This window comes from Ranitomeya variabilis, chromosome 1 (genome assembly GCF_051348905.1).
Source record: "Ranitomeya variabilis isolate aRanVar5 chromosome 1, aRanVar5.hap1, whole genome shotgun sequence".
NCBI lineage: Eukaryota > Metazoa > Chordata > Amphibia > Anura > Dendrobatidae > Ranitomeya > Ranitomeya variabilis.
The window spans coordinates 770,381,678-770,405,558 of record NC_135232.1 but is presented as its reverse complement, the minus strand read 5'-3'; the positions used below and the strand labels follow the sequence as shown (position 1 = coordinate 770,405,558).

General features: G+C 47.8%; 71 pseudogenes; all 71 read right to left on the bottom strand.

Moving 5' to 3' along the window:
• Positions 1 to 247: 247 nt before the first annotated feature.
• LOC143798438 (5S ribosomal RNA) lies at positions 248 to 366 on the bottom strand (annotated as a pseudogene).
• Positions 367 to 443: 77 nt separating this feature from the next.
• LOC143798927 (5S ribosomal RNA) lies at positions 444 to 562 on the bottom strand (annotated as a pseudogene).
• Positions 563 to 819: 257 nt separating this feature from the next.
• Positions 820 to 938, bottom strand: LOC143799008 (5S ribosomal RNA; annotated as a pseudogene).
• Positions 939 to 1,015: 77 nt separating this feature from the next.
• LOC143798953 (5S ribosomal RNA) lies at positions 1,016 to 1,134 on the bottom strand (annotated as a pseudogene).
• A 247-nt stretch (positions 1,135 to 1,381) lies between these two features.
• Positions 1,382 to 1,500, bottom strand: LOC143798997 (5S ribosomal RNA; annotated as a pseudogene).
• Positions 1,501 to 1,944: 444 nt separating this feature from the next.
• On the bottom strand, positions 1,945 to 2,063 carry LOC143798985 (5S ribosomal RNA; annotated as a pseudogene).
• Positions 2,064 to 2,140: 77 nt separating this feature from the next.
• Positions 2,141 to 2,259, bottom strand: LOC143798924 (5S ribosomal RNA; annotated as a pseudogene).
• A 249-nt stretch (positions 2,260 to 2,508) lies between these two features.
• Positions 2,509 to 2,627, bottom strand: LOC143798972 (5S ribosomal RNA; annotated as a pseudogene).
• A 441-nt stretch (positions 2,628 to 3,068) lies between these two features.
• On the bottom strand, positions 3,069 to 3,187 carry LOC143798037 (5S ribosomal RNA; annotated as a pseudogene).
• A 446-nt stretch (positions 3,188 to 3,633) lies between these two features.
• LOC143798961 (5S ribosomal RNA) lies at positions 3,634 to 3,752 on the bottom strand (annotated as a pseudogene).
• A 449-nt stretch (positions 3,753 to 4,201) lies between these two features.
• LOC143798949 (5S ribosomal RNA) lies at positions 4,202 to 4,320 on the bottom strand (annotated as a pseudogene).
• Positions 4,321 to 4,397: 77 nt separating this feature from the next.
• On the bottom strand, positions 4,398 to 4,516 carry LOC143799085 (5S ribosomal RNA; annotated as a pseudogene).
• Positions 4,517 to 4,766: 250 nt separating this feature from the next.
• LOC143798937 (5S ribosomal RNA) lies at positions 4,767 to 4,885 on the bottom strand (annotated as a pseudogene).
• Positions 4,886 to 5,327: 442 nt separating this feature from the next.
• On the bottom strand, positions 5,328 to 5,446 carry LOC143798925 (5S ribosomal RNA; annotated as a pseudogene).
• A 77-nt stretch (positions 5,447 to 5,523) lies between these two features.
• LOC143798750 (5S ribosomal RNA) lies at positions 5,524 to 5,642 on the bottom strand (annotated as a pseudogene).
• A 248-nt stretch (positions 5,643 to 5,890) lies between these two features.
• On the bottom strand, positions 5,891 to 6,009 carry LOC143798914 (5S ribosomal RNA; annotated as a pseudogene).
• Positions 6,010 to 6,086: 77 nt separating this feature from the next.
• LOC143800344 (5S ribosomal RNA) lies at positions 6,087 to 6,205 on the bottom strand (annotated as a pseudogene).
• A 254-nt stretch (positions 6,206 to 6,459) lies between these two features.
• LOC143798902 (5S ribosomal RNA) lies at positions 6,460 to 6,578 on the bottom strand (annotated as a pseudogene).
• Positions 6,579 to 6,655: 77 nt separating this feature from the next.
• LOC143800343 (5S ribosomal RNA) lies at positions 6,656 to 6,774 on the bottom strand (annotated as a pseudogene).
• Positions 6,775 to 7,031: 257 nt separating this feature from the next.
• LOC143798891 (5S ribosomal RNA) lies at positions 7,032 to 7,150 on the bottom strand (annotated as a pseudogene).
• Positions 7,151 to 7,227: 77 nt separating this feature from the next.
• On the bottom strand, positions 7,228 to 7,346 carry LOC143799083 (5S ribosomal RNA; annotated as a pseudogene).
• Positions 7,347 to 7,593: 247 nt separating this feature from the next.
• LOC143794570 (5S ribosomal RNA) lies at positions 7,594 to 7,712 on the bottom strand (annotated as a pseudogene).
• Positions 7,713 to 8,353: 641 nt separating this feature from the next.
• Positions 8,354 to 8,472, bottom strand: LOC143799082 (5S ribosomal RNA; annotated as a pseudogene).
• Positions 8,473 to 8,731: 259 nt separating this feature from the next.
• LOC143798880 (5S ribosomal RNA) lies at positions 8,732 to 8,850 on the bottom strand (annotated as a pseudogene).
• Positions 8,851 to 8,927: 77 nt separating this feature from the next.
• LOC143799081 (5S ribosomal RNA) lies at positions 8,928 to 9,046 on the bottom strand (annotated as a pseudogene).
• Positions 9,047 to 9,294: 248 nt separating this feature from the next.
• On the bottom strand, positions 9,295 to 9,413 carry LOC143798868 (5S ribosomal RNA; annotated as a pseudogene).
• A 77-nt stretch (positions 9,414 to 9,490) lies between these two features.
• Positions 9,491 to 9,609, bottom strand: LOC143799080 (5S ribosomal RNA; annotated as a pseudogene).
• Positions 9,610 to 9,857: 248 nt separating this feature from the next.
• Positions 9,858 to 9,976, bottom strand: LOC143798036 (5S ribosomal RNA; annotated as a pseudogene).
• Positions 9,977 to 10,053: 77 nt separating this feature from the next.
• Positions 10,054 to 10,172, bottom strand: LOC143799079 (5S ribosomal RNA; annotated as a pseudogene).
• Positions 10,173 to 10,419: 247 nt separating this feature from the next.
• On the bottom strand, positions 10,420 to 10,538 carry LOC143798854 (5S ribosomal RNA; annotated as a pseudogene).
• Positions 10,539 to 10,615: 77 nt separating this feature from the next.
• Positions 10,616 to 10,734, bottom strand: LOC143799078 (5S ribosomal RNA; annotated as a pseudogene).
• A 249-nt stretch (positions 10,735 to 10,983) lies between these two features.
• LOC143798842 (5S ribosomal RNA) lies at positions 10,984 to 11,102 on the bottom strand (annotated as a pseudogene).
• A 77-nt stretch (positions 11,103 to 11,179) lies between these two features.
• Positions 11,180 to 11,298, bottom strand: LOC143799076 (5S ribosomal RNA; annotated as a pseudogene).
• A 249-nt stretch (positions 11,299 to 11,547) lies between these two features.
• LOC143798831 (5S ribosomal RNA) lies at positions 11,548 to 11,666 on the bottom strand (annotated as a pseudogene).
• Positions 11,667 to 11,743: 77 nt separating this feature from the next.
• LOC143800570 (5S ribosomal RNA) lies at positions 11,744 to 11,862 on the bottom strand (annotated as a pseudogene).
• Positions 11,863 to 12,108: 246 nt separating this feature from the next.
• On the bottom strand, positions 12,109 to 12,227 carry LOC143798035 (5S ribosomal RNA; annotated as a pseudogene).
• A 77-nt stretch (positions 12,228 to 12,304) lies between these two features.
• On the bottom strand, positions 12,305 to 12,423 carry LOC143798832 (5S ribosomal RNA; annotated as a pseudogene).
• A 251-nt stretch (positions 12,424 to 12,674) lies between these two features.
• On the bottom strand, positions 12,675 to 12,793 carry LOC143798819 (5S ribosomal RNA; annotated as a pseudogene).
• A 77-nt stretch (positions 12,794 to 12,870) lies between these two features.
• Positions 12,871 to 12,989, bottom strand: LOC143799075 (5S ribosomal RNA; annotated as a pseudogene).
• Positions 12,990 to 13,251: 262 nt separating this feature from the next.
• LOC143798807 (5S ribosomal RNA) lies at positions 13,252 to 13,370 on the bottom strand (annotated as a pseudogene).
• A 77-nt stretch (positions 13,371 to 13,447) lies between these two features.
• On the bottom strand, positions 13,448 to 13,566 carry LOC143799074 (5S ribosomal RNA; annotated as a pseudogene).
• Positions 13,567 to 13,813: 247 nt separating this feature from the next.
• On the bottom strand, positions 13,814 to 13,932 carry LOC143798850 (5S ribosomal RNA; annotated as a pseudogene).
• Positions 13,933 to 14,374: 442 nt separating this feature from the next.
• On the bottom strand, positions 14,375 to 14,493 carry LOC143798034 (5S ribosomal RNA; annotated as a pseudogene).
• Positions 14,494 to 14,570: 77 nt separating this feature from the next.
• On the bottom strand, positions 14,571 to 14,689 carry LOC143799073 (5S ribosomal RNA; annotated as a pseudogene).
• A 246-nt stretch (positions 14,690 to 14,935) lies between these two features.
• LOC143798795 (5S ribosomal RNA) lies at positions 14,936 to 15,054 on the bottom strand (annotated as a pseudogene).
• A 77-nt stretch (positions 15,055 to 15,131) lies between these two features.
• On the bottom strand, positions 15,132 to 15,250 carry LOC143798952 (5S ribosomal RNA; annotated as a pseudogene).
• A 252-nt stretch (positions 15,251 to 15,502) lies between these two features.
• Positions 15,503 to 15,621, bottom strand: LOC143798512 (5S ribosomal RNA; annotated as a pseudogene).
• Positions 15,622 to 15,867: 246 nt separating this feature from the next.
• LOC143798784 (5S ribosomal RNA) lies at positions 15,868 to 15,986 on the bottom strand (annotated as a pseudogene).
• A 77-nt stretch (positions 15,987 to 16,063) lies between these two features.
• On the bottom strand, positions 16,064 to 16,182 carry LOC143798951 (5S ribosomal RNA; annotated as a pseudogene).
• Positions 16,183 to 16,425: 243 nt separating this feature from the next.
• Positions 16,426 to 16,544, bottom strand: LOC143800748 (5S ribosomal RNA; annotated as a pseudogene).
• A 613-nt stretch (positions 16,545 to 17,157) lies between these two features.
• Positions 17,158 to 17,276, bottom strand: LOC143798033 (5S ribosomal RNA; annotated as a pseudogene).
• Positions 17,277 to 17,353: 77 nt separating this feature from the next.
• Positions 17,354 to 17,472, bottom strand: LOC143798950 (5S ribosomal RNA; annotated as a pseudogene).
• A 246-nt stretch (positions 17,473 to 17,718) lies between these two features.
• LOC143798772 (5S ribosomal RNA) lies at positions 17,719 to 17,837 on the bottom strand (annotated as a pseudogene).
• Positions 17,838 to 17,914: 77 nt separating this feature from the next.
• LOC143798948 (5S ribosomal RNA) lies at positions 17,915 to 18,033 on the bottom strand (annotated as a pseudogene).
• A 261-nt stretch (positions 18,034 to 18,294) lies between these two features.
• LOC143798760 (5S ribosomal RNA) lies at positions 18,295 to 18,413 on the bottom strand (annotated as a pseudogene).
• A 77-nt stretch (positions 18,414 to 18,490) lies between these two features.
• LOC143799072 (5S ribosomal RNA) lies at positions 18,491 to 18,609 on the bottom strand (annotated as a pseudogene).
• A 246-nt stretch (positions 18,610 to 18,855) lies between these two features.
• On the bottom strand, positions 18,856 to 18,974 carry LOC143798749 (5S ribosomal RNA; annotated as a pseudogene).
• Positions 18,975 to 19,051: 77 nt separating this feature from the next.
• Positions 19,052 to 19,170, bottom strand: LOC143798813 (5S ribosomal RNA; annotated as a pseudogene).
• A 250-nt stretch (positions 19,171 to 19,420) lies between these two features.
• On the bottom strand, positions 19,421 to 19,539 carry LOC143798032 (5S ribosomal RNA; annotated as a pseudogene).
• Positions 19,540 to 19,616: 77 nt separating this feature from the next.
• On the bottom strand, positions 19,617 to 19,735 carry LOC143799071 (5S ribosomal RNA; annotated as a pseudogene).
• Positions 19,736 to 19,986: 251 nt separating this feature from the next.
• LOC143798737 (5S ribosomal RNA) lies at positions 19,987 to 20,105 on the bottom strand (annotated as a pseudogene).
• Positions 20,106 to 20,182: 77 nt separating this feature from the next.
• Positions 20,183 to 20,301, bottom strand: LOC143799070 (5S ribosomal RNA; annotated as a pseudogene).
• Positions 20,302 to 20,559: 258 nt separating this feature from the next.
• On the bottom strand, positions 20,560 to 20,678 carry LOC143798158 (5S ribosomal RNA; annotated as a pseudogene).
• Positions 20,679 to 20,755: 77 nt separating this feature from the next.
• LOC143799069 (5S ribosomal RNA) lies at positions 20,756 to 20,874 on the bottom strand (annotated as a pseudogene).
• Positions 20,875 to 21,120: 246 nt separating this feature from the next.
• Positions 21,121 to 21,239, bottom strand: LOC143799680 (5S ribosomal RNA; annotated as a pseudogene).
• A 440-nt stretch (positions 21,240 to 21,679) lies between these two features.
• LOC143798725 (5S ribosomal RNA) lies at positions 21,680 to 21,798 on the bottom strand (annotated as a pseudogene).
• Positions 21,799 to 22,240: 442 nt separating this feature from the next.
• Positions 22,241 to 22,359, bottom strand: LOC143798713 (5S ribosomal RNA; annotated as a pseudogene).
• Positions 22,360 to 22,436: 77 nt separating this feature from the next.
• LOC143799068 (5S ribosomal RNA) lies at positions 22,437 to 22,555 on the bottom strand (annotated as a pseudogene).
• Positions 22,556 to 22,818: 263 nt separating this feature from the next.
• LOC143798701 (5S ribosomal RNA) lies at positions 22,819 to 22,937 on the bottom strand (annotated as a pseudogene).
• Positions 22,938 to 23,380: 443 nt separating this feature from the next.
• LOC143798689 (5S ribosomal RNA) lies at positions 23,381 to 23,499 on the bottom strand (annotated as a pseudogene).
• A 77-nt stretch (positions 23,500 to 23,576) lies between these two features.
• Positions 23,577 to 23,695, bottom strand: LOC143799067 (5S ribosomal RNA; annotated as a pseudogene).
• Positions 23,696 to 23,881: the final 186 nt, after the last annotated feature.

The window sequence follows — 23,881 nt, the reverse complement described above, 5'->3', positions numbered from 1 at the left end:
CAACTAGCACCACAGCGGGTCTTTTCAAGAGATATAAAATTGTAAGGGAAAGCTTTGATAAACCCCCCCCCCAAAAAAAAAAAAAAAAAAGAAACTTGCCCAGCCTCAAGCTGCTTAGCATTTGCGATCTGACCAGAGCTGGCACATTCAGCTTAGAGTGGCCAATGACAAATTGTTCACACCAGTGCGGCTCTTTTCAAGAGGAATACAATCGTTAGGGAAAGCTTGGATCAAAACGAAAAAACCAAGTCAACGGTACCAGGGATTCCCAGCCAGTCTCCCATGCTGGTACTTGCCTAGCCTCAAGCTGCTTAGCATTTGCGATCTGACGAGGGCAGGGACATTCAGCTTAGTGTGGCCATTGACCGATTGCTTTCGCGTCTGCTAGTCTTTTCAAGATGAAAACAATCGTAAGGGAAAGCTTTGAGAAAAACAAAATAGCAAGTCAACGGTACCGGGGATTCCCAGCCAGTCTCCCATGCCGGTACTTGCCCAGCCTCAAGCTGCTTAGCGTTTGCGATCTGACGAGGGCAGGCACATTCAGCTTAGAGTGGCCATTGACGCACAACTAGCACCACAGCGGGTCTTTTCAAGAGATATAAAATTGTAAGGGAAAGCTTTGATAAACCCCCCCCCAAAAAAAAAAAAAAAAAAAAAAAAAAGAAACTTGCCCAGCCTCAAGCTGCTTAGCATTTGCGATCTGACCAGAGCTGGCACATTCAGCTTAGAGTGGCCAATGACAGATTGTTCAAACCAGTGCGGCTCTTTTCAAGAGGAATACAATCGTCAGGGAAAGCTTGGATCAAAACGAAAAAACCAAGTCAACGGTACCAGGGATTCCCAGCCAGTCTCCCATGCTGGTACTTGCCTAGCCTCAAGCTGCTTAGCATTTGCGATCTGACGAGGGCAGGCACATTCAGCTTAGTGTGGCCATTGACTGATTGCTTTCGCGTCTGCTAGTCTTTTCAAGATGAAAACAATCGTAAGGGAAAGCTTTGAGAAAAACAAAATAGCAAGTCAACGGTACCGGGGATTCCCAGCCAGTCTCCCATGCCGGTACTTGCCCAGCCTCAAGCTGCTTAGCGTTTGCGATCTGACGAGGGCAGGCACATTCAGCTTAGAGTGGCCATTGACAGACAACTAGCACCACAGCGGGTCTTTTCAAGAGATATAAAATTGTAAGGGAAAGCTTTGATAAACCCCCCCCCCCCAAAAAAAAAAAAAGAAACTTGCCCAGCCTCAAGCTGCTTAGTATTTGCGATCTAACCAGAGCTGGCACATTCAGCTTAGAGTGGCCAATAACAGATTGTTCACACCAGTGCGGCTCTTTTCAAGAGGAATACAATCGTCAGGGAAAGCTTGGATCAAAACGAAAAAACCAAGTCAACGGTACCAGGGATTCCCAGCCAGTCTCCCATGCTGGTACTTGCCTAGCCTCAAGCTGCTTAGCATTTGCGATCTGACGAGGGCAGGCACATTCAGCTTAGTGTGGCCATTGACCGATTGCTTTCGCGTCTGCTAGTCTTTTCAAGATGAAAACAATCGTAAGGGAAAGCTTTGAGAAAAACAAAATAGCAAGTCAACGGTACCGGGGATTCCCAGCCAGTCTCCCATGCCGGTACTTGCCCAGCCTCAAGCTGCTTAGCGTTTGTGATCTGACAAGGGCAGGCACATTCAGCTTAGAGTGGCCATTGACGGACAACTAGCACCACAGCGGGTCTTTTCAAGAGATATAAAATTGTAAGGGAAAGCTCTGATAAACCCCCCCCCCAAAAAAAAAAAAAAAAGAAACTTGCCCAGCCTCAAGCTGCTTAGCATTTGCGATCTAACCAGAGCAGGCACATTCAGCTTAGAGTGGCCAATGACAGATTGTTCACACCAGTGCGGCTCTTTTCAAGAGGAATACAATCGTCAGGGAAAGCTTGGATCAAAACGAAAAAACCAAGTCAACGGTACCAGGGATTCCCAGCCAGTCTCCCATGCTGGTACTTGCCTAGCCTCAAGCTGCTTAGCATTTGCGATCTGACGAGGGCAGGCACATTCAGCTTAGTGTGGCCATTGACCGATTGCTTTCGCGTCTGCTAGTCTTTTCAAGATGAAAACAATCGTAAGGGAAAGCTTTGAGAAAAACAAAATAGCAAGTCAACGGTACCGGGGATTCCCAGCCAGTCTCCCATGCCGGTACTTGCCCAGCCTCAAGCTGCTTAGCGTTTGCGATCTGACGAGGGCAGGCACATTCAGCTTAGAGTGGCCATTGACGGACAACTAGCACCACAGCGGGTCTTTTCAAGAGATATAAAATTGTAAGGGAAAGCTTTGATAAACCCCCCCCCCAAAAAAAAAAAAAAAAAGAAACTTGCCCAGCCTCAAGCTGCTTAGCATTTGCGATCTGACCAGAGCTGGCACATTCAGCTTAGAGTGGCCAATGACAGATTGTTCAAACCAGTGCGGCTCTTTTCAAGAGGAATACAATCGTCAGGGAAAGCTTGGATCAAAACGAAAAAACCAAGTCAACGGTACCAGGGATTCCCAGCCAGTCTCCCATGCTGGTACTTGCCTAGCCTCAAGCTGCTTAGCATTTGCGATCTGACGAGGGCAGGCACATTCAGCTTAGTGTGGCCATTGACCGATTGCTTTCGCGTCTGCTAGTCTTTTCAAGATGAAAACAATCGTAAGGGAAAGCTTTGAGAAAAAAAAAATAGCAAGTCAACGGTATCGGGGATTCCCAGCCAGTCTCCAATGCCGGTACTTGCCCAACCTCAAGCTGCTTAGCATTTGCGATCTGACGAGGGCAGGCACATTCAGCTTAGAGTGGCCATTGACAGACAACTAGCACCACAGCGGGTCTTTTCAAGAGATATAAAATTGTAAGGGAAAGCTTTGATAAACCCCCCCCCCCAAAAAAAAAAAAGAAACTTGCCCAGCCTCAAGCTGCTTAGCATTTGCGATCTGACCAGAGCTGGCACATTCAGCTTAGAGTGGCCAATGACAAATTGTTCACACCAGTGCGGCTCTTTTCAAGAGGAATACAATCGTTAGGGAAAGCTTGGATCAAAACGAAAAAACCAAGTCAACGGTACCAGGGATTCCCAGCCAGTCTCCCATGCTGGTACTTGCCTAGCCCCAAGCTGCTTAGCATTTGCGATCTGACGAGGGCAGGCACATTCAGCTTAGTGTGGCCATTGACCGATTGCTTTCGCGTCTGCTAGTCTTTTCAAGATGAAAACAATCGTAAGGGAAAGCTTTGAGAAAAAAAAAATAGCAAGTCAACGGTACCGGGGATTCCCAGCCAGTCTCCCATGCCGGTACTTGCCCAGCCTCAAGCTGCTTAGCGTTTGCGATCTGACGAGGGCAGGCACATTCAGCTTAGAGTGGCCATTGATGGACAACTAGCACCACAGCGGGTCTTTTCAAGAGATATAAAATTGTAAGGGAAAGCTTTGATAAACCCCCCCCCCCAAAAAAAAAAAAAAAAAGAAACTTGGCCAGCCTCAAGCTGCTTAGCATTTGCAATCTAACCAGAGCTGGCACATTCAGCTTAGAGTGGCCAATGACAGATTGTTCACACCAGTGCGGCTCTTTTCAAGAGGAATACAATCGTCAGGGAAAGCTTGGATCAAAACGAAAAAACCAAGTCAACGGTACCAGGGATTCCCAGCCAGTCTCCCATGCTGGTACTTGCCTAGCCTCAAGCTGCTTAGCATTTGCGATCTGACGAGGGCAGGCACATTCAGCTTAGTGTGGCCATTGACCGATTGCTTTCGCGTCTGCTAGTCTTTTCAAGATGAAAACAATCGTAAGGGAAAGCTTTGAGAAAAACAAAATAGCAAGTCAACGGTGCCGGGGATTCCCAGCCAGTCTCCCATGCCGGTACTTGCCCAGCCTCAAGCTGCTTAGCGTTTGCGATCTGACGAGGGAAGGCACATTCAGCTTAGAGTGGCCATTGACGGACAACTAGCACCACAGCGGGTCTTTTCAAGAGATATAAAATTGTAAGGGAAAGCTTTGATAAACCCCCCCCCCCAAAAAAAAAAAAAAAAAAAAGAAACTTGCCCAGCCTCAAGCTGCTTAGCATTTGCGATCTGACCAGAGCTGGCACATTCAGCTTAGAGTGGCCAATGACAGATTGTTCAAACCAGTGCGGCTCTTTTCAAGAGGAATACAATCGTCAGGGAAAGCTTGGATCAAAACGAAAAAACCAAGTCAACGGTACCAGGGATTCCCAGCCAGTCTCCCATGCTGGTACTTGCCTAGCCTCAAGCTGCTTAGCATTTGCGATCTGACGAGGGCAGGCACATTCAGCTTAGTGTGGCCATTGACCGATTGCTTTCGCGTCTGCTAGTCTTTTCAAGATGAAAACAATCGTAAGGGAAAGCTTTGAGAAAAAAAAAATAGCAAGTCAACGGTACCGGGGATTCCCAGCCAGTCTCCCATGCCGGTACTTGCCCAGCCTCAAGCTGCTTAGCGTTTGCGATCTGACGAGGGCAGGCACATTCAGCTTAGAGTGGCCATTGACGGACAACTAGCACCACAGCGGGTCTTTTCAAGAGATATAAAATTGTAAGGGAAAGCTTTGATAAACCCCCCCCCCAAAAAAAAAAAAAAAAAAAGAAACTTGCCCAGCCTCAAGCTGCTTAGCATTTGCGATCTAACCAGAGCTGGCACATTCAGCTTAGAGTGGCCAATGACAGATTGTTCACACCAGTGCGGCTCTTTTCAAGAGGAATACAATCGTCAGGGAAAGCTTGGATCAAAACGAAAAACCAAGTCAACGGTACCAGGGATTCCCAGCCAGTCTCCCATGCTGGTACTTGCCTAGCCTCAAGCTGCTTAGCATTTGCGATCTGACGAGGGCAGGCACATTCAGCTTAGTGTGGCCATTGACCGATTGCTTTCGCGTCTGCTAGTCTTTTCAAGATGAAAACAATCGTAAGGGAAAGCTTTGAGAAAAACAAAATAGCAAGTCAACGGTATTGGGGATTCCCAGCCAGTCTCCCATGCCGGTACTTGCCCAGCCTCAAGCTGCTTAGCGTTTGCGATCTGACGAGGGCAGGCACATTCAGCTTAGAGTGGCCATTGACGGACAACTAGCACCACAGCGGGTCTTTTCAAGAGATATAAAATTGTAAGGGAAAGCTTTGATAAACACCCCCCCAAAAAAAAAAAAAAAGAAACTTGCCCAGCCTCAAGCTGCTTAGCATTTGCGATCTAACCAGAGCTGGCACATTCAGCTTAGAGTGGCCAATGACAGATCGTTCACACCAGTGCGGCTCTTTTCAAGAGGAATACAATCGTCAGGGAAAGCTTGGATCAAAACGAAAAAACCAAGTCAACGGTACCAGGGATTCCCAGCCAGTCTCCCATGCTGGTACTTGCCTAGCCTCAAGCTGCTTAGCATTTGCGATCTGACGAGGGCAGGCACATTCAGCTTAGTGTGGCCATTGACCAATTGCTTACGCGTCTGCTAGTCTTTTCAAGATGAAAACAATCGTAAGGGAAAGCTTTGAGAAAAACAAAATAGCAAGTCAACGGTACCGGGGATTCCCAGCCAGTCTCCCATGCCAGTACTTGCCCAGCCTCAAGCTGCTTAGCGTTTGCGATCTGACGAGGGCAGGCACATTCAGCTTAGAGTGGCCATTGACGGACAACTAGCACCACAGCGGGTCTTTTCAAGAGATATAAAATTGTAAGGGAAAGCTTTGATAAACCCCCCCCCCCAAAAAAAAAAAAAAAAGAAACTTGCCCAGCCTCAAGCTGCTTAGCATTTGCGATCTAACCAGAGCTGGCACATTCAGCTTAGAGTGGCCAATGACAGATTGTTCACACCAGTGCGGCTCTTTTCAAGAGGAATACAATCGTCAGGGAAAGCTTGGATCAAAACGAAAAACCAAGTCAACGGTACCAGGGATTCCCAGCCAGTCTCCCATGCTGGTACTTGCCTAGCCTCAAGCTGCTTAGCATTTGCGATCTGACGAGGGCAGGCACATTCAGCTTAGTGTGGCCATTGACCGATTGCTTTCGCGTCTGCTAGTCTTTTCAAGATGAAAACAATCGTAAGGGAAAGCTTTGAGAAAAACAAAATAGCAAGTCAATGGTACCGGGGATTCCCAGCCAGTCTCCCATGCCGGTACTTGCCCAGCCTCAAGCTGCTTAGCGTTTGCGATCTGACGAGGGCAGGCACATTCAGCTTAGAGTGGCCATTGACGGACAACTAGCACCACAGCGGGTCTTTTCAAGAGATATAAAATTGTAAGGGAAAGCTTTGATAAACCCCCCCCCAAAAAAAATAAAAAAAAATAAAATAAACTTGCCCAGCCTCAAGCTGCTTAGCATTTGCGATCTAACCAGAGCTGGCACATTCAGCTTAGAGTGGCCAATGACAGATTGTTCACACCAGTGCGGCTCTTTTCAAGAGGAATACAATCGTCAGGGAAAGCTTGGATCAAAACGAAAAAACCAAGTCAACGGTACCAGGGATTCCCAGCCAGTCTCCCATGCTGGTACTTGCCTAGCCTCAAGCTGCTTAGCATTTGCGATCTGACGAGGGCAGGCACATTCAGCTTAGTGTGGCCATTGACCGATTGCTTTCGCGTCTGCTAGTCTTTTCAAGATGAAAACAATCGTAAGGGAAAGCTTTGAGAAAAACAAAATAGCAAGTCAATGGTACCGGGGATTCCCAGCCAGTCTCCCATGCCGGTACTTGCCCAGCCTCAAGCTGCTTAGCGTTTGCGATCTGACGAGGGCAGGCACATTCAGCTTAGAGTGGCCATTGACGGACAACTAGCACCACAGCGGGTCTTTTCAAGAGATATAAAATTGTAAGGGAAAGCTTTGATAAACCCCCCCCCAAAAAAAAAAAAAAAAAAAAAAAAAAGAAACTTGCCCAGCCTCAAGCTGCTTAGCATTTGCGATCTGACCAGAGCTGGCACATTCAGCTTAGAGCGGCCAATGACAGATTGTTCAAACCAGTGCGGCTCTTTTCAAGAGGAATACAATCGTCAGGGAAAGCTTGGATCAAAACGAAAAAACCAAGTCAACGGTACCAGGGATTCCCAGCCAGTCTCCCATGCTGGTACTTGCCTAGCCTCAAGCTGCTTAGCATTTGCGATCTGACGAGGGCAGGCACATTCAGCTTAGTGTGGCCATTGACCGATTGCTTTCGCGTCTGCTAGTCTTTTCAAGATGAAAACAATCGTAAGGGAAAGCTTTGAGAAAAACAAAATAGCAAGTCAACGGTACCGGGGATTCCCAGCCAGTCTCCCATGCCGGTACTTGCCCAGCCTCAAGCTGCTTAGCGTTTGCGATCTGACGAGGGCAGGCACATTCAGCTTAGAGTGGCCATTGACGGACAACTAGCACCACAGCGGGTCTTTTCAAGAGATATAAAATTGTAAGGGAAAGCTTTGATAAACCCCCCCCCCCCAAAAAAAAAAAAAGAAACTTGCCCAGCCTCAAGCTGCTTAGCATTTGCGATCTAACCAGAGCTGGCACATTCAGCTTAGAGTGGCCAATGACAGATTGTTCGCACCAGTGCGGCTCTTTTCAAGAGGAATACAATCGTCAGGGAAAGCTTGGATCAAAACGAAAAAACCAAGTCAACGGTACCAGGGATTCCCATCCAGTCTCCCATGCTGGTACTTGCCTAGCCTCAAGCTGCTTAGCATTTGCGATCTGATGAGGGCAGGCACATTCAGCTTAGTGTGGCCATTGACCGATTGCTTTCGCGTCTGCTAGTCTTTTCAAGATGAAAACAATCGTAAGGGAAAGCTTTGAGAAAAAAAAAATAGCAAGTCAACGGTATCGGGGATTCCCAGCCAGTCTCCCATGCCGGTACTTGCCCAACCTCAAGCTGCTTAGCATTTGCGATCTGACGAGGGCAGGCACATTCAGCTTAGAGTGGCCATTGACGGACAACTAGCACCACAGCGGGTCTTTTCAAGAGATATAAAATTGTAAGGGAAAGCTTTGATAAACCCCCCCCCCCCCAAAAAAAAAAAAAGAAACTTGCCCAGCCTTAAGCTGCTTAGCATTTGCGATCTAACCAGAGCTGGCACATTCAGCTTAGAGTGGCCAATGACAGATTGTTCACACCAGTGCGGCTCTTTTCAAGAGGAATACAATCGTCAGGGAAAGCTTGGATCAAAACGAAAAAACCAAGTCAACGGTACCAGGGATTCCCAGCCAGTCTCCCATGCTGGTACTTGCCTAGCCTCAAGCTGCTTAGCATTTGGCGATCTGACGAGGGCAGGCACATTCAGCTTAGTGTGGCCATTGACCGATTGCTTTCGCGTCTGCTAGTCTTTTCAAGATGAAAACAATCGTAAGGGAAAGCTTTGAGAAAAACAAAATAGCAAGTCAACGGTACCGGGGATTCCCAGCCAGTCTCCCATGCCGGTACTTGCCCAGCCTCAAGCTGCTTAGCGTTTGCGATCTGACGAGGGCAGGCACATTCAGCTTAGAGTGGCCATTGACGGACAACTAGCACCACAGCGGGTCTTTTCAAGAGATATAAAATTGTAAGGGAAAGCTTTGATAAACCCCCCCCCCCCCCAAAAAAAAAAAAAAAAAAAAAAAGAAACTTGCCCAGCCTCAAGCTGCTTAGCATTTGCGATCTGACCAGAGCTGGCACATTCAGCTTAGAGTGGCCAATGACAGATTGTTCAAACCAGTGCGGCTCTTTTCAAGAGGAATACAATCGTCAGGGAAAGCTTGGATCAAAACGAAAAAACCAAGTCAACGGTACCAGGGATTCCCAGCCAGTCTCCCATGCTGGTACTTGCCTAGCCTCAAGCTGCTTAGCATTTGCGATCTGACGAGGGCAGGCACATTCAGCTTAGTGTGGCCATTGACCGATTGCTTTCGCGTCTGCTAGTCTTTTCAAGATGAAAACAATCGTAAGGGAAAGCTTTGAGAAAAACAAAATAGCAAGTCAACGGTACCGGGGATTCCCAGCCAGTCTCCCATGCCGGTACTTGCCCAGCCTCAAGCTGCTTAGCGTTTGCGATCTGACGAGGGCAGGCACATTCAGCTTAGAGTGGCCATTGACGGACAACTAGCACCACAGCGGGTCTTTTCAAGAGATATAAAATTGTAAGGGAAAGCTTTGATAAACCCCCCCCCCCCCAAAAAAAAAAAAAGAAACTTGCCCAGCCTCAAGCTGCTTAGCATTTGCGATCTAACCAGAGCTGGCACATTCAGCTTAGAGTGGCCAATGACAGATTGTTCACACCAGTGCGGCTCTTTTCAAGAGGAATACAATCGTCAGGGAAAGCTTGGATCAAAACGAAAAAACCAAGTCAACGGTACCAGGGATTCCCAGCCAGTCTCCCATGCTGGTACTTGCCTAGCCTCAAGCTGCTTAGCATTTGCGATCTGACGAGGGCAGGCACATTCAGCTTAGTGTGGCCATTGACTGATTGCTTTCGCGTCTGCTAGTCTTTTCAAGATGAAAACAATCGTAAGGGAAAGCTTTGAGAAAAACAAAATAGCAAGTCAACGGTACCGGGGATTCCCAGCCAGTCTCCCATGCCGGTACTTGCCCAGCCTCAAGCTGCTTAGCGTTTGCGATCTGACGAGGGCAGGCACATTCAGCTTAGAGTGGCCATTGACGGACAACTAGCACCACAGCGGGTCTTTTCAAGAGATATAAAATTGTAAGGGAAAGCTTTGATAAACCCCCCCCCCAAAAAAAAAAAAAAAAAAAACTTGCCCAGCCTCAAGCTGCTTAGCATTTGCGATCTGACCAGAGCTGGCACATTCAGCTTAGAGTGGCCAATGACAAATTGTTCACACCAGTGCGGCTCTTTTCAAGAGGAATACAATCGTTAGGGAAAGCTTGGATCAAAACGAAAAAACCAAGTCAACGGTACCAGGGATTCCCAGCCAGTCTCCCATGCTGGTACTTGCCTAGCCCCAAGCTGCTTAGCATTTGCGATCTGACGAGGGCAGGCACATTCAGCTTAGTGTGGCCATTGACCGATTGCTTTCGCGTCTGCTAGTCTTTTCAAGATGAAAACAATCGTAAGGGAAAGCTTTGAGAAAAACAAGATAGCAAGTCAACGGTACCGGGGATTCCCAGCCAGTCTCCCATGCCGGTACTTGCCCAGCCTCAAGCTGCTTAGCGTTTGCGATCTGACGAGGGCAGGCACATTCAGCTTAGAGTGGCCATTGACGGACAACTAGCACCACAGCGGGTCTTTTCAAGAGATATAAAATTGTAAGGGAAAGCTTTGATAAACCCCCCCCCCAAAAAAAAAAAAAAAGAAACTTGCCCAGCCTCAAGCTGCTTAGCATTTGAGATCTGACCAGAGCTGGCACATTCAGCTTAGAGTGGCCAATGACAGATTGTTCACACCAGTGCGGCTCTTTTCAAGAGGAATACAATCGTCAGGGAAAGCTTGGATCAAAACGAAAAAACCAAGTCAACGGTACCAGGGATTCCCAGCCAGTCTCCCATGCTGGTACTTGCCTAGCCTCAAGCTGCTTAGCATTTGCGATCTGACGAGGGCAGGCACATTCAGCTTAGTGTGGCCATTGACCGATTGCTTTCGCGTCTGCTAGTCTTTTCAAGATGAAAACAATCGTAAGGGAAAGCTTTGAGAAAAACAAAATAGCAAGTCAACGGTACCGGGGATTCCCAGCCAGTCTCCCATGCCGGTACTTGCCCAGCCTCAAGCTGCTTAGCGTTTGCGATCTGACGAGGGCAGGCACATTCAGCTTAGAGTGGCCATTGACGGACAACTAGCACCACAGCGGGTCTTTTCAAGAGATATAAAATTGTAAGGGAAAGCTTTGATAAACCCCCCCCCCCAAAAAAAAAAAAAAAAGAAACTTGCCCAGCCTCAAGCTGCTTAGCATTTGCGATCTAACCAGAGCTGGCACATTCAGCTTAGAGTGGCCAATGACAGATTGTTCACACCAGTGCGGCTCTTTTCAAGAGGAATACAATCGTCAGGGAAAGCTTGGATCAAAACGAAAAAACCAAGTCAACGGTACCAGGGATTCCCAGCCAGTCTCCCATGCTGGTACTTGCCTAGCCTCAAGCTGCTTAGCATTTGCGATCTGACGAGGGCAGGCACATTCAGCTTAGTGTGGCCATTGACCGATTGCTTTCGCGTCTGCTAGTCTTTTCAAGATGAAAACAATCGTAAGGGAAAGCTTTGAGAAAAACAAAATAGCAAGTCAACGGTACCGGGGATTCCCAGCCAGTCTCCCATGCCGGTACTTGCCCAGCCTCAAGCTGCTTAGCGTTTGCGATCTGACGAGGGCAGGCACATTCAGCTTAGAGTGGCCATTGACGGACAACTAGCACCACAGCGGGTCTTTTCAAGAGATATAAAATTGTAAGGGAAAGCTTTGATAAACCCCCCCCCCAAAAAAAAAAAAAAAAAGAAACTTACCCAGCCTCAAGCTGCTTAGCATTTGCGATCTGACCAGAGCTGGCACATTCAGCTTAGAGTGGCCAATGACAGATTGTTCAAACCAGTGCGGCTCTTTTCAAGAGGAATACAATCGTCAGGGAAAGCTTGGATCAAAACGAAAAAACCAAGTCAACGGTACCAGGGATTCCCAGCCAGTCTCCCATGCTGGTACTTGCCTAGCCTCAAGCTGCTTAGCATTTGCGATCTGACGAGGGCAGGCACATTCAGCTTAGTGTGGCCATTGACCAATTGCTTTCGCGTCTGCTAGTCTTTTCAAGATGAAAACAATCGTAAGGGAAAGCTTTGAGAAAAAAAAAATAGCAAGTCAACGGTATCGGGGATTCCCAGCCAGTCTCCCATGCCGGTACTTGCCCAACCTCAAGCTGCTTAACATTTGCGATCTGACGAGGGCAGGCACATTCAGCTTAGAGTGGCCATTGACGGACAACTGGTACCACAGCGGGTCTTTTCAAGAGATATAAAATTGTAAGGGAAAGCTTTGATAAACCCCCCCCCCCAAAAAAAAAAAAAGAAACTTGCCCAGCCTCAAGCTGCTTAGCATTTGCAATCTGACCAGAGCTGGCACATTCAGCTTAGAGTGGCCAATGACAAATTGTTCACACCAGTGCGGCTCTTTTTAAGAGGAATACAATCGTTAGGGAAAGCTTGGATCAAAACGAAAAAACCAAGTCAACGGTACCAGGGATTCCCAGCCAGTCTCCCATGCTGGTACTTGCCTAGCCCCAAGCTGCTTAGCATTTGCGATCTGACGAGGGCAGGCACATTCAGCTTAGTGTGGCCATTGACCGATTGCTTTCGCGTCTGCTAGTCTTTTCAAGATGAAAACAATCGTAAGGGAAAGCTTTGAGAAAAACAAAAAAGCAAGTCAACGGTACCGGGGATTCCCAGCCAGTCTCCCATGCCGGTACTTGCCCAGCCTCAAGCTGCTTAGTGTTTGCGATCTGACGAGGGCAGGCACATTCAGCTTAGAGTGGCCATTGACGGACAACTAGCACCACAGCGGGTCTTTTCAAGAGATATAAAATTGTAAGGGAAAGCTTTGATAAACCCCCCCCCCCAAAAAAAAAAAAAAAAAAGAAACTTGCCCAGCCTCAAGCTGCTTAGCATTTGCGATCTAACCAGAGCTGGCACATTCAGCTTAGAGTGGCCAATGACAGATTGTTCACACCAGTGCGGCTCTTTTCAAGAGGAATACAATCGTCAGGGAAAGCTTGGATCAAAACGAAAAAACCAAGTCAACGGTACCAGGGATTCCCAGCCAGTCTCCCATGCTGGTACTTGCCTAGCCTCAAGCTGCTTAGCATTTGCGATCTGACGAGGGCAGGCACATTCAGCTTAGTGTGGCCATTGACCGATTGCTTTCGCGTCTGCTAGTCTTTTCAAGATGAAAACAATCGTAAGGGAAAGCTTTGAGAAAAACAAAATAGCAAGTCAACGGTACCGGGGATTCCCAGCCAGTCTCCCATGCCGGTACTTGCCCAGCCTCAAGCTGCTTAGCGTTTGCGATCTGACGAGGGCAGGCACATTCAGCTTAGAGTGGCCATTGACGGACAACTAGCACCACAGCGGGTCTTTTCAAGAGATATAAAATTGTAAGGGAAAGCTTTGATAACCCCCCCCCCCCCCCAAAAAAAAAAAAAAAAAAAAAAAAAAGAAACTTGCCCAGCCTCAAGCTGCTTAGCATTTGCGATCTGACCAGAGCTGGCACATTCAGCTTAGAGTGGCCAATGACAGATTGTTCAAACCAGTGCGGCTCTTTTCAAGAGGAATACAATCGTCAGGGAAAGCTTGGATCAAAACGAAAAAACCAAGTCAACGGTACCAGGGATTCCCAGCCAGTCTCCCATGCTGGTACTTGCCTAGCCTCAAGCTGCTTAGCATTTGCGATCTGACGAGGGCAGGCACATTCAGCTTAGTGTGGCCATTGACCGATTGCTTTCGCGTCTGCTAGTCTTTTCAAGATGAAAACAATCGTAAGGGAAAGCTTTGAGAAAAAAAAAATAGCAAGTCAACGGTACCGGGGATTCCCAGCCAGTCTCCCATGCCGGTACTTGCCCAGCCTCAAGCTGCTTAGCGTTTGCGATCTGACGAGGGCAGGCACATTCAGCTTAGAGTGGCCATTGACGGACAACTAGCACCACAGCGGGTCTTTTCAAGATATATAAAATTGTAAGGGAAAGCTTTGATAAACCCCCCCCCCCCCCAAAAAAAAAAAGAAACTTGCCCAGCCTCAAGCTGCTTAGCATTTGCGATCTAACCAGAGCTGGCACATTCAGCTTAGAGTGGCCAATGACAGATTGTTCACACCAGTGCGGCTCTTTTCAAGAGGAATACAATCGTCAGGGAAAGCTTGGATCAAAACGAAAAAACCAAGTCAACGGTACCAGGGATTCCCAGCCTGTCTCCCATGCTGGTACTTGCCTAGCCTCAAGCTGCTTAGCATTTGCGATCTGACGAGGGCAGGCACATTCAGCTTAGTGTGGCCATTGACCGATTGCTTTCGCGTCTGCTAGTCTTTTCAAGATGAAAACAATCGTAAGGGAAAGCTTTGAGAAAAAAAAAATAGCAAGTCAACGGTATCGGGGATTCCCAGCCAGTCTCCCATGCCGGTACTTGCCCAACCTCAAGCTGCTTAGCATTTGCGATCTGACGAGGGCAGGCACATTCAGCTTAGAGTGGCCATTGACGGACAACTAGCACCACAGCGGGTCTTTTCAAGAGATATAAAATTGTAAGGGAAAGCTTTGATAAACCCCCCCCCCCCAAAAAAAAAAAAGAAACTTGCCCAGCCTCAAGCTGCTTAGCATTTGCAATCTGACCAGAGCTGGCACATTCAGCTTAGAGTGGCCAATGACAAATTGTTCACACCAGTGCGGCTCTTTTCAAGAGGAATACAATCGTTAGGGAAAGCTTGGATCAAAACGAAAAAACCAAGTCAACGGTACCAGGGATTCCCAGCCAGTCTCCCATGCTGGTACTTGCCTAGCCCCAAGCTGCTTAGCATTTGCGATCTGACGAGGGCAGGCACATTCAGCTTAGTGTGGCCATTGACCGATTGCTTTCGCGTCTGCTAGTCTTTTCAAGATGAAAACAATCGTAAGGGAAAGCTTTGAGAAAAACAAAATAGCAAGTCAACGGTACCGGGGATTCCCAGCCAGTCTCCCATGCCGGTACTTGCCCAGCCTCAAGCTGCTTAGCGTTTGCGATCTGACGAGGGCAGGCACATTCAGCTTAGAGTGGCCATTGACGGACAACTAGCACCACAGCGGGTCTTTTCAAGAGATATAAAATTGTAAGGGAAAGCTTTGATAAACCCCCCCCCAAAAAAAAAAAAAAAGAAACTTGCCCAGCCTCAAGCTGCTTAGCATTTGCGATCTAACCAGAGCTGGCACATTCAGCTTAGAGTGGCCAATGACAGATTGTTCACACCAGTGCGGCTCTTTTCAAGAGGAATACAATCGTCAGGGAAAGCTTGGATCAAAACGAAAAAACCAAGTCAACGGTACCAGGGATTCCCAGCCAGTCTCCCATGCTGGTACTTGCCTAGCCTCAAGCTGCTTAGCATTTGCGATCTGACGAGGGCAGGCACATTCAGCTTAGTGTGGCCATTGACCGATTGCTTTCGCGTCTGCTAGTCTTTTCAAGATGAAAACAATCGTAAGGGAAAGCTTAGAGAAAAACAAAATAGGAAGTCAACGGTACCGGGGATTCCCAGCCAGTCTCCCATGCCGGTACTTGCCCAGCCTCAAGCTGCTTAGCGTTTGCGATCTGACGAGGGCAGGCACATTCAGCTTAGAGTGGCCATTGACGGACAACTAGCACCACAGCGGGTCTTTTCAAGAGATATAAAATTGGAAGGGAAAGCTTTGATAAACCCCCCCCCAAAAAAAAAAAAAAAAAAAAAAAAACTTGCCCAGCCTCAAGCTGCTTAGCATTTGCGATCTGACCAGAGCTGGCACATTCAGCTTAGACTGGCCAATGACAGATTGTTCAAACCAGTGCGGCTCTTTTCAAGAGGAATACAATCGTCAGGGAAAGCTTGGATCAAAACGAAAAAACCAAGTCAACGGTACCAGGGATTCCCAGCCAGTCTCCCATGCTGGTACTTGCCTAGCCTCAAGCTGCTTAGCGTTTGCGATCTGACGAGGGCAGGCACATTCAGCTTAGAGTGGCCATTGACGGACAACTAGCACCACAGCGGGTCTTTTCAAGAGATATAAAATTGTAAGGGAAAGCTTTGATAAACCCCCCCCCCAAAAAAAAAAAAAAGAAACTTGCCCAGCCTCAAGCTGCTTAGCATTTGCGATCTAACCAGAGCTGGCACATTCAGCTTAGAGTGGCCAATGACAGATTGTTCACACCAGTGCGGCTCTTTTCAAGAGGAATACAATCGTCAGGGAAAGCTTGGATCAAAACGAAAAAACCAAGTCAACGGTACCAGGGATTCCCAGCCAGTCTCCCATGCTGGTACTTGCCTAGCCTCAAGCTGCTTAGCATTTGCGATCTGACGAGGGCAGGCACATTCAGCTTAGTGTGGCCATTGACCGATTGCTTTCGCGTCTGCTAGTCTTTTCAAGATGAAAACAATCGTAAGGGAAAGCTTTGAGAAAAACAAAATAGCAAGTCAACGGTACCGGGGATTCCCAGCCAGTCTCCCATGCCGGTACTTGCCCAGCCTCAAGCTGCTTAGCGTTTGCGATCTGACGAGGGCAGGCACATTCAGCTTAGAGTGGCCATTGACGGACAACTAGCACCACAGCGGGTCTTTTCAAGAGATATAAAATTGTAAGGGAAAGCTTTGATAAACCCCCCCCCCCAAAAAAAAAAGAAACTTGCCCAGCCTCAAGCTGCTTAGCATTTGCGATCTGACCAGAGCTGGCACATTCAGCTTAGAGTGGCCAATGACAGATTGTTCAAACCAGTGCGGCTCTTTTCAAGAGGAATACAATCGTCAGGGAAAGCTTGGATCAAAACGAAAAAACCAAGTCAACGGTACCAGGGATTACCAGCCAGTCTCCCATGCTGGTACTTGCCTAGCCTCAAGCTGCTTAGCATTTGCGATCTGACGAGGGCAGGCACATTCAGCTTAGTGTGGCCATTGACCGATTGCTTTCGCGTCTGCTAGTCTTTTCAAGATGAAAACAATCGTAAGGGAAAGCTTTGAGAAAAAAAAAATAGCAAGTCAACGGTACCGGGGATTCCCAGCCAGTCTCCCATGCCAGTACTTGCCCAGCCTCAAGCTGCTTAGCGTTTGCGATCTGACAAGGGCAGGCACATTCAGCTTAGAGTGGCCATTGACGGACAACTAGCACCACAGCGGGTCTTTTCAAGAGATATAAAATTGTAAGGGAAAGCTTTGATAAACCCCCCCCCCCAAAAAAAAAAAAAAAGGAACTTGCCCAGCCTCAAGCTGCTTAGCATTTGCGATCTGACGAGGGCAGGCACATTCAGCTTAGAGTGGCCATTGACGGACAACTAGCACCACAGCGGGTCTTTTCAAGAGATATAAAATTGTAAGGGAAAGCTTTGATAAACCCCCCCCCCAAAAAAAAAAAAAAAGAAACTTGCCCAGCCTCAAGCTGCTTAGCATTTGCAATCTGACCAGAGCTGGCACATTCAGCTTAGAGTGGCCAATGACAAATTGTTCACACCAGTGTGGCTCTTTTCAAGAGGAATACAATCGTAAGGGAAAGCTTGGATCAAAACGAAAAAACCAAGTCAACGGTACCAGGGATTCCCAGCCAGTCTCCCATGCTGGTACTTGCCTAGCCCCAAGCTGCTTAGCATTTGCGATCTGACGAGGGCAGGCACATTCAGCTTAGTGTGGCCATTGACCGATTGCTTTCGCGTCTGCTAGTCTTTTCAAGATGAAAACAATCGTAAGGGAAAGCTTTGAGAAAAACAAAATAGCAAGTCAACGGTACCGGGGATTCCCAGCCAGTCTCCCATGCCGGTACTTGCCCAGCCTCAAGCTGCTTAGCGTTTGCGATCTGACGAGGGCAGGCACATTCAGCTTAGAGTGGCCATTGACGGACAACTAGCACCACAGCGGGTCTTTTCAAGAGATATAAAATTGTAAGGGAAAGCTTTGATAAACCCCCCCCCAAAAAAAAAAAAAAAGAAACTTGCCCAGCCTCAAGCTGCTTAGCATTTGCGATCTAACCAGAGCTGGCACATTCAGCTTAGAGTGGCCAATGACAGATTGTTAACACCAGTGCGGCTCTTTTCAAGAGGAATACAATCGTCAGGGAAAGCTTGGATCAAAACGAAAAAACCAAGTCAACGGTACCAGGGATTCCCAGCCAGTCTCCCATGCTGGTACTTGCCTAGCCTCAAGCTGCTTAGCATTTGCGATCTGACGAGGGCAGGCACATTCAGCTTAGTGTGGCCATTGACCGATTGCTTTCGCGTCTGCTAGTCTTTTCAAGATGAAAACAATCGTAAGGGAAAGCTTAGAGAAAAACGAAATTGCAAGTCAACGGTACCGGGGATTCCCAGCCAGTCTCCCATGCCGGTACTTGCCCAGCCTCAAGCTGCTTAGCGTTTGCGATCTGACGAGGGCAGGCACATTCAGCTTAGAGTGGCCATTGACGGACAACTAGCACCACAGCGGGTCTTTTCAAGAGATATAAAATTGTAAGGGAAAGCTTTGATAAACCCCCCCCCCCAAAAAAAAAAAAAAAAAAAAAAAAAAAAGAAACTTGCCCAGCCTCAAGCTGCTTAGCATTTGCGATCTGACCAGAGCTGGCACATTCAGCTTAGAGTGGCTAATGACAGATTGTTCAAACCAGTGCGGCTCTTTTCAAGAGGAATACAATCGTCAGGGAAAGCTTGGATCAAAACGAAAAAACCAAGTCAACGGTACCAGGGATTCCCAGCCAGTCTCCCATGCTGGTACTTGCCTAGCCTCAAGCTGCTTAGCATTTGCGATCTGACGAGGGCAGGCACATTCAGCTTAGTGTGGCCATTGACCGATTGCTTTCGCGTCTGCTAGTCTTTTCAAGATGAAAACAATCGTAAGGGAAAGCTTTGAGAAAAAAAAAATAGCAAGTCAACGGTACCGGGGATTCCCAGCCAGTCTCCCATGCCGGTACTTGCCCAGCCTCAAGCTGCTTAGCGTTTGCGATCTGACGAGGGCAGGCACATTCAGCTTAGAGTGGCCATTGACGGACAACTAGCACCACAGCGGGTCTTTTCAAGAGATATAAAATTGTAAGGGAAAGCTTTGATAAACCCCCCCCCCCCAAAAAAAAAAAAGAAACTTGCCCAGCCTCAAGCTGCTTAGCATTTGCGATCTAACCAGAGCTGGCACATTCAGCTTAGAGTGGCCAATGACAGATTGTTCACACCAGTGCGGCTCTTTTCAAGAGGAATACAATCGTCAGGGAAAGCTTGGATCAAAACGAAAAAACCAAGTCAACGGTACCAGGGATTCCCAGCCAGTCTCCCATGCTGGTACTTGCCTAGCCTCAAGCTGCTTAGCATTTGCGATCTGACGAGGGCAGGCACATTCAGCTTAGTGTGGCCATTGACCGATTGCTTTCGCGTCTGCTAGTCTTTTCAAGATGAAAACAATCGTAAGGGAAAGCTTTGAGAAAAACAAAATAGCAAGTCAACGGTACCGGGGATTCCCAGCCAGTCTCCCATGCTGGTACTTGCCCAGCCTCAAGCTGCTTAGCGTTTGCGATCTGACGAGGGCAGGCACATTCAGCTTAGAGTGGCCATTGACGGACAACTAGCACCACAGCGGGTCTTTTCAAGAGATATAAAATTGTAAGGGAAAGCTTTGATAAACCCCCCCCCCAAAAAAAAAAAAAAAAAAGAAACTTGCCCAGCCTCAAGCTGCTTAGCATTTGCAATCTGACCAGAGCTGGCACATTCAGCTTAGAGTGGCCAATGACAGATTGTTCAAACCAGTGCGGCTCTTTTCAAGAGGAATACAATCGTCAGGGAAAGCTTGGATCAAAACGAAAAAACCAAGTCAACGGTACCAGGGATTCCCAGCCAGTCTCCCATGCTGGTACTTGCCTAGCCCCAAGCTGCTTAGCATTTGCGATCTGACGAGGGCAGGCACATTCAGCTTAGTGTGGCCATTGACCGATTGCTTTCGCGTCTGCTAGTCTTTTCAAGATGAAAACAATCGTAAGGGAAAGCTTTGAGAAAAACAAAATAGCAAGTCAACGGTACCGGGGATTCCCAGCCAGTCTCCCATGCCGGTACTTGCCCAGCCTCAAGCTGCTTAGCGTTTGCGATCTGACGAGGGCAGGCACATTCAGCTTAGAGTGGCCATTGACGGACAACTAGCACCACAGCGGGTCTTTTCAAGAGATATAAAATTGTAAGGGAAAGCTTTGATAAACCCCCCCCCCCCAAAAAAAAAAAAAAAAAGAAACTTGCCCAGCCTCAAGCTGCTTAGCATTTGCGATCTAACCAGAGCTGGCACATTCAGCTTAGAGTGGCCAATGACAGATTGTTCACACCAGTGCGGCTCTTTTCAAGAGGAATACAATCGTCAGGGAAAGCTTGGATCAAAACGAAAAAACCAAGTCAACGGTACCAGGGATTCCCAGCCAGTCTCCCATGCTGGTACTTGCCTAGCCTCAAGCTGCTTAGCATTTGCGATCTGACGAGGGCAGGCACATTCAGCTTAGTGTGGCCATTGACCGATTGCTTTTGCGTCTGCTAGTCTTTTCAAGATGAAAACAATCGTAAGGGAAAGCTTTGAGAAAAACAAAATAGCAAGTCAACGGTACCGGGGATTCCCAGCCAGTCTCCCATGCCGGTACTTGCCCAGCCTCAAGCTGCTTAGCGTTTGCGATCTGACGAGGGCAGGCACATTCAGCTTAGAGTGGCCATTGACGGACAACTAGCACCACAGCGGGTCTTTTCAAGAGATATAAAATTGTAAGGGAAAGCTTTGATAAACCCCCCCCCAAAAAAAAAAAAAAAAAAAAAGAAAAAGAAACTTGCCCAGCCTCAAGCTGCTTAGCATTTGCGATCTGACCAGAGCTGGCACATTCAGCTTAGAGTGGCCAATGACAGATTGTTCAAACCAGTGCGGCTCTTTTCAAGAGGAATACAATCGTCAGGGAAAGCTTGGATCAAAACGAAAAAACCAAGTCAACGGTACCAGGGATTCCCAGCCAGTCTCCCATGCTGGTACTTGCCTAGCCTCAAGCTGCTTAGCATTTGCGACCTGACGAGGGCAGGCACATTCAGCTTAGTGTGGCCATTGACCGATTGCTTTCGCGTCTGCTAGTCTTTTCAAGATGAAAACAATCGTAAGGGAAAGCTTTGAGAAAAAAAAAATAGCAAGTCAACGGTACCGGGGATTCCCAGCCAGTCTCCCATGCCGGTACTTGCCCAGCCTCAAGCTGCTTAGCGTTTGCGATCTGACGAGGGCAGGCACATTCAGCTTAGAGTGGCCATTGACGGACAACTAGCACCACAGCGGGTCTTTTCAAGAGATATAAAATTGTAAGGGAAAGCTTTGATAAACCCCCCCCCCCCAAAAAAAAAAAAGAAACTTGCCCAGCCTCAAGCTGCTTAGCATTTGCGATCTAACCAGAGCTGGCACATTCAGCTTAGAGTGGCCAATGACAGATTGTTCACACCAGTGCGGCTCTTTTCAAGAGGAATACAATCGTCAGGGAAAGCTTGGATCAAAACGAAAAAACCAAGTCAACGGTACCAGGGATTCCCAGCCAGTCTCCCATGCTGGTACTTGCCTAGCCTTAAGCTGCTTAGCATTTGCGATCTGACGAGGGCAGGCACATTCAGCTTAGTGTGGCCATTGACCAATTGCTTTCGCGTCTGCTAGTCTTTTCAAGATGAAAACAATCGTAAGGGAAAGCTTTGAGAAAAACAAAATAGCAAGTCAACGGTACCGGGGATTCCCAGCCAGTCTACCATGCCGGTACTTGCCCAGCCTCAAGCTGCTTAGCGTTTGCGATCTGACGAGGGCAGGCACATTCAGCTTAGAGTGGCCATTGACGGACAACTAGCACCACAGCGGGTCTTTTCAAGAGATATAAAATTGTAAGGGAAAGCTTTGATAAACCCCCCCAAAAAAAAAAAAAAAGAAACTTGCCCAGCCTCAAGCTGCTTAGCATTTGCGATCTGACCAGAGCTGGCACATTCAGCTTAGAGTGGCCAATGACAGATTGTTCAAACCAGTGCGGCTCTTTTCAAGAGGAATACAATCGTCAGGGAAAGCTTGGATCAAAAGGAAAAAACCAAGTCAACGGTACCAGGGATTCCCAGCCAGTCTCCCATGCTGGTACTTGCCTAGCCTCAAGCTGCTTAGCATTTGCGATCTGACGAGGGCAGGCACATTCAGCTTAGTGTGGCCATTGACCGATTGCTTTCGCGTCTGCTAGTCTTTTCAAGATGAAAACAATCGTAAGGGAAAGCTTTGAGAAAAAAAAAATAGCAAGTCAACGGTACCGGGGATTCCCAGCCAGTCTCCCATGCCGGTACTTGCCCAGCCTCAAGCTGCTTAGCGTTTGCGATCTGACGAGGGTAGGCACATTCAGCTTAGAGTGGCCATTGACGGACAACTAGCACCACAGCGGGTCTTTTCAAGAGATATAAAATTGTAAGGGAAAGCTTTGATAAACCCCCCCCCCCAAAAAAAAAAAAAGGAACTTGCCCAGCCTCAAGCTGCTTAGCATTTGCGATCTGACCAGAGCTGGCACATTCAGCTTAGAGTGGCCAATGACAGATTGTTCACACCAGTGCGGCTCTTTTCAAGAGGAATACAATCGTTAGGGAAAGCTTGGATCAAAACGAAAAAACCAAGTCAACGGTACCAGGGATTCCCAGCCAGTCTCCCATGCTGGTACTTGCCTAGCCTCAAGCTGCTTAGCATTTGCGATCTGACGAGGGCAGGCACATTCAGCTTAGTGTGGCCATTGACCGATTGCTTTCGCGTCTGCTAGTCTTTTCAAGATGAAAACAATCGTAAGGGAAAGCTTTGAGAAAAACAAAATAGCAAGTCAACGGTACCGGGGATTCCCAGCCAGTCTCCCATGCCGGTACTTGCCCAGCCTCAAGCTGCTTAGCGTTTGCGATCTGACGAGGGCAGGCACATTCAGCTTAGAGTGGCCATTGACGGACAACTAGCACCACAGCAGGTCTTTTCAAGAGATATAAAATTGTAAGGGAAAGCTTTGATAAACCCCCCCCCCAAAAAAAAAAAAAAAAAAAAAAAAAAAAAAAGAAACTTGCCCAGCCTCAAGCTGCTTAGCATTTGCGATCTGACCAGAGCTGGCACATTCAGCTTAGAGTGGCTAATGACAGATTGTTCAAACCAGTGCGGCTCTTTTCAAGAGGAATACAATCGTCAGGGAAAGCTTGGATCAAAACGAAAAAACCAAGTCAACGGTACCAGGGATTCCCAGCCAGTCTCCCATGCTGGTACTTGCCTAGCCTCAAGCTGCTTAGCATTTGCGATCTGACGAGGGCAGGCACATTCAGCTTAGTGTGGCCATTGACTGATTGCTTTCGCGTCTGCTAGTCTTTTCAAGATGAAAACAATCGTAAGGGAAAGCTTTGAGAAAAACAAAATAGCAAGTCAACGGTACCAGGGATTCCCAGCCAGTCTCCCATGCCGGTACTTGCCCAGCCTCAAGCTGCTTAGCGTTTGCGATCTGACGAGGGTAGGCACATTCAGCTTAGAGTGGCCATTGACGGACAACTAGCACCACAGCGGGTCTTTTCAAGAGATATAAAATTGTAAGGGAAAGCTTTGATAAACCCCCCCCCCCAAAAAAAAAAAAAAGAAACTTGCCCAGCCTCAAGCTGCTTAGCATTTGCGATCTAACCAGAGCTGGCACATTCAGCTTAGAGTGGCCAATGACAGATTGTTCACACCAGTGCGGCTCTTTTCAAGAGGAATACAATCGTCAGGGAAAGCTTGGATCAAAACGAAAAAACCAAGTCAACGGTACCAGGGATTCCCAGCCAGTCTCCCATGCTGGTACTTGCCTAGCCTCAAGCTGCTTAGCATTTGCGATCTGACGAGGGCAGGCACATTCAGCTTAGTGTGGCCATTGACCGATTGCTTTCGCGTCTGCTAGTCTTTTCAAGATGAAAACAATCGTAAGGGAAAGCTTTGAGAAAAACAAAATAGCAAGTCAACGGTACCGGGGATTCCCAGCCAGTCTCCCATGCCGGTACTTGCCCAGCCTCAAGCTGCTTAGCGTTTGCGATCTGACGAGGGCAGGCACATTCAGCTTAGAGTGGCCATTGACGGACAACTAGCACCACAGCGGGTCTTTTCAAGAGATATAAAATTGTAAGGGAAAGCTTTGATAAACCCCCCCCCCCCAAAAAAAAAAAAAGAAACTTGCCCAGCCTCAAGCTGTTTAGCATTTGCGATCTAACCAGAGCAGGCACATTCAGCTTAGAGTGGCCAATGACAGATTGTTCACACCAGT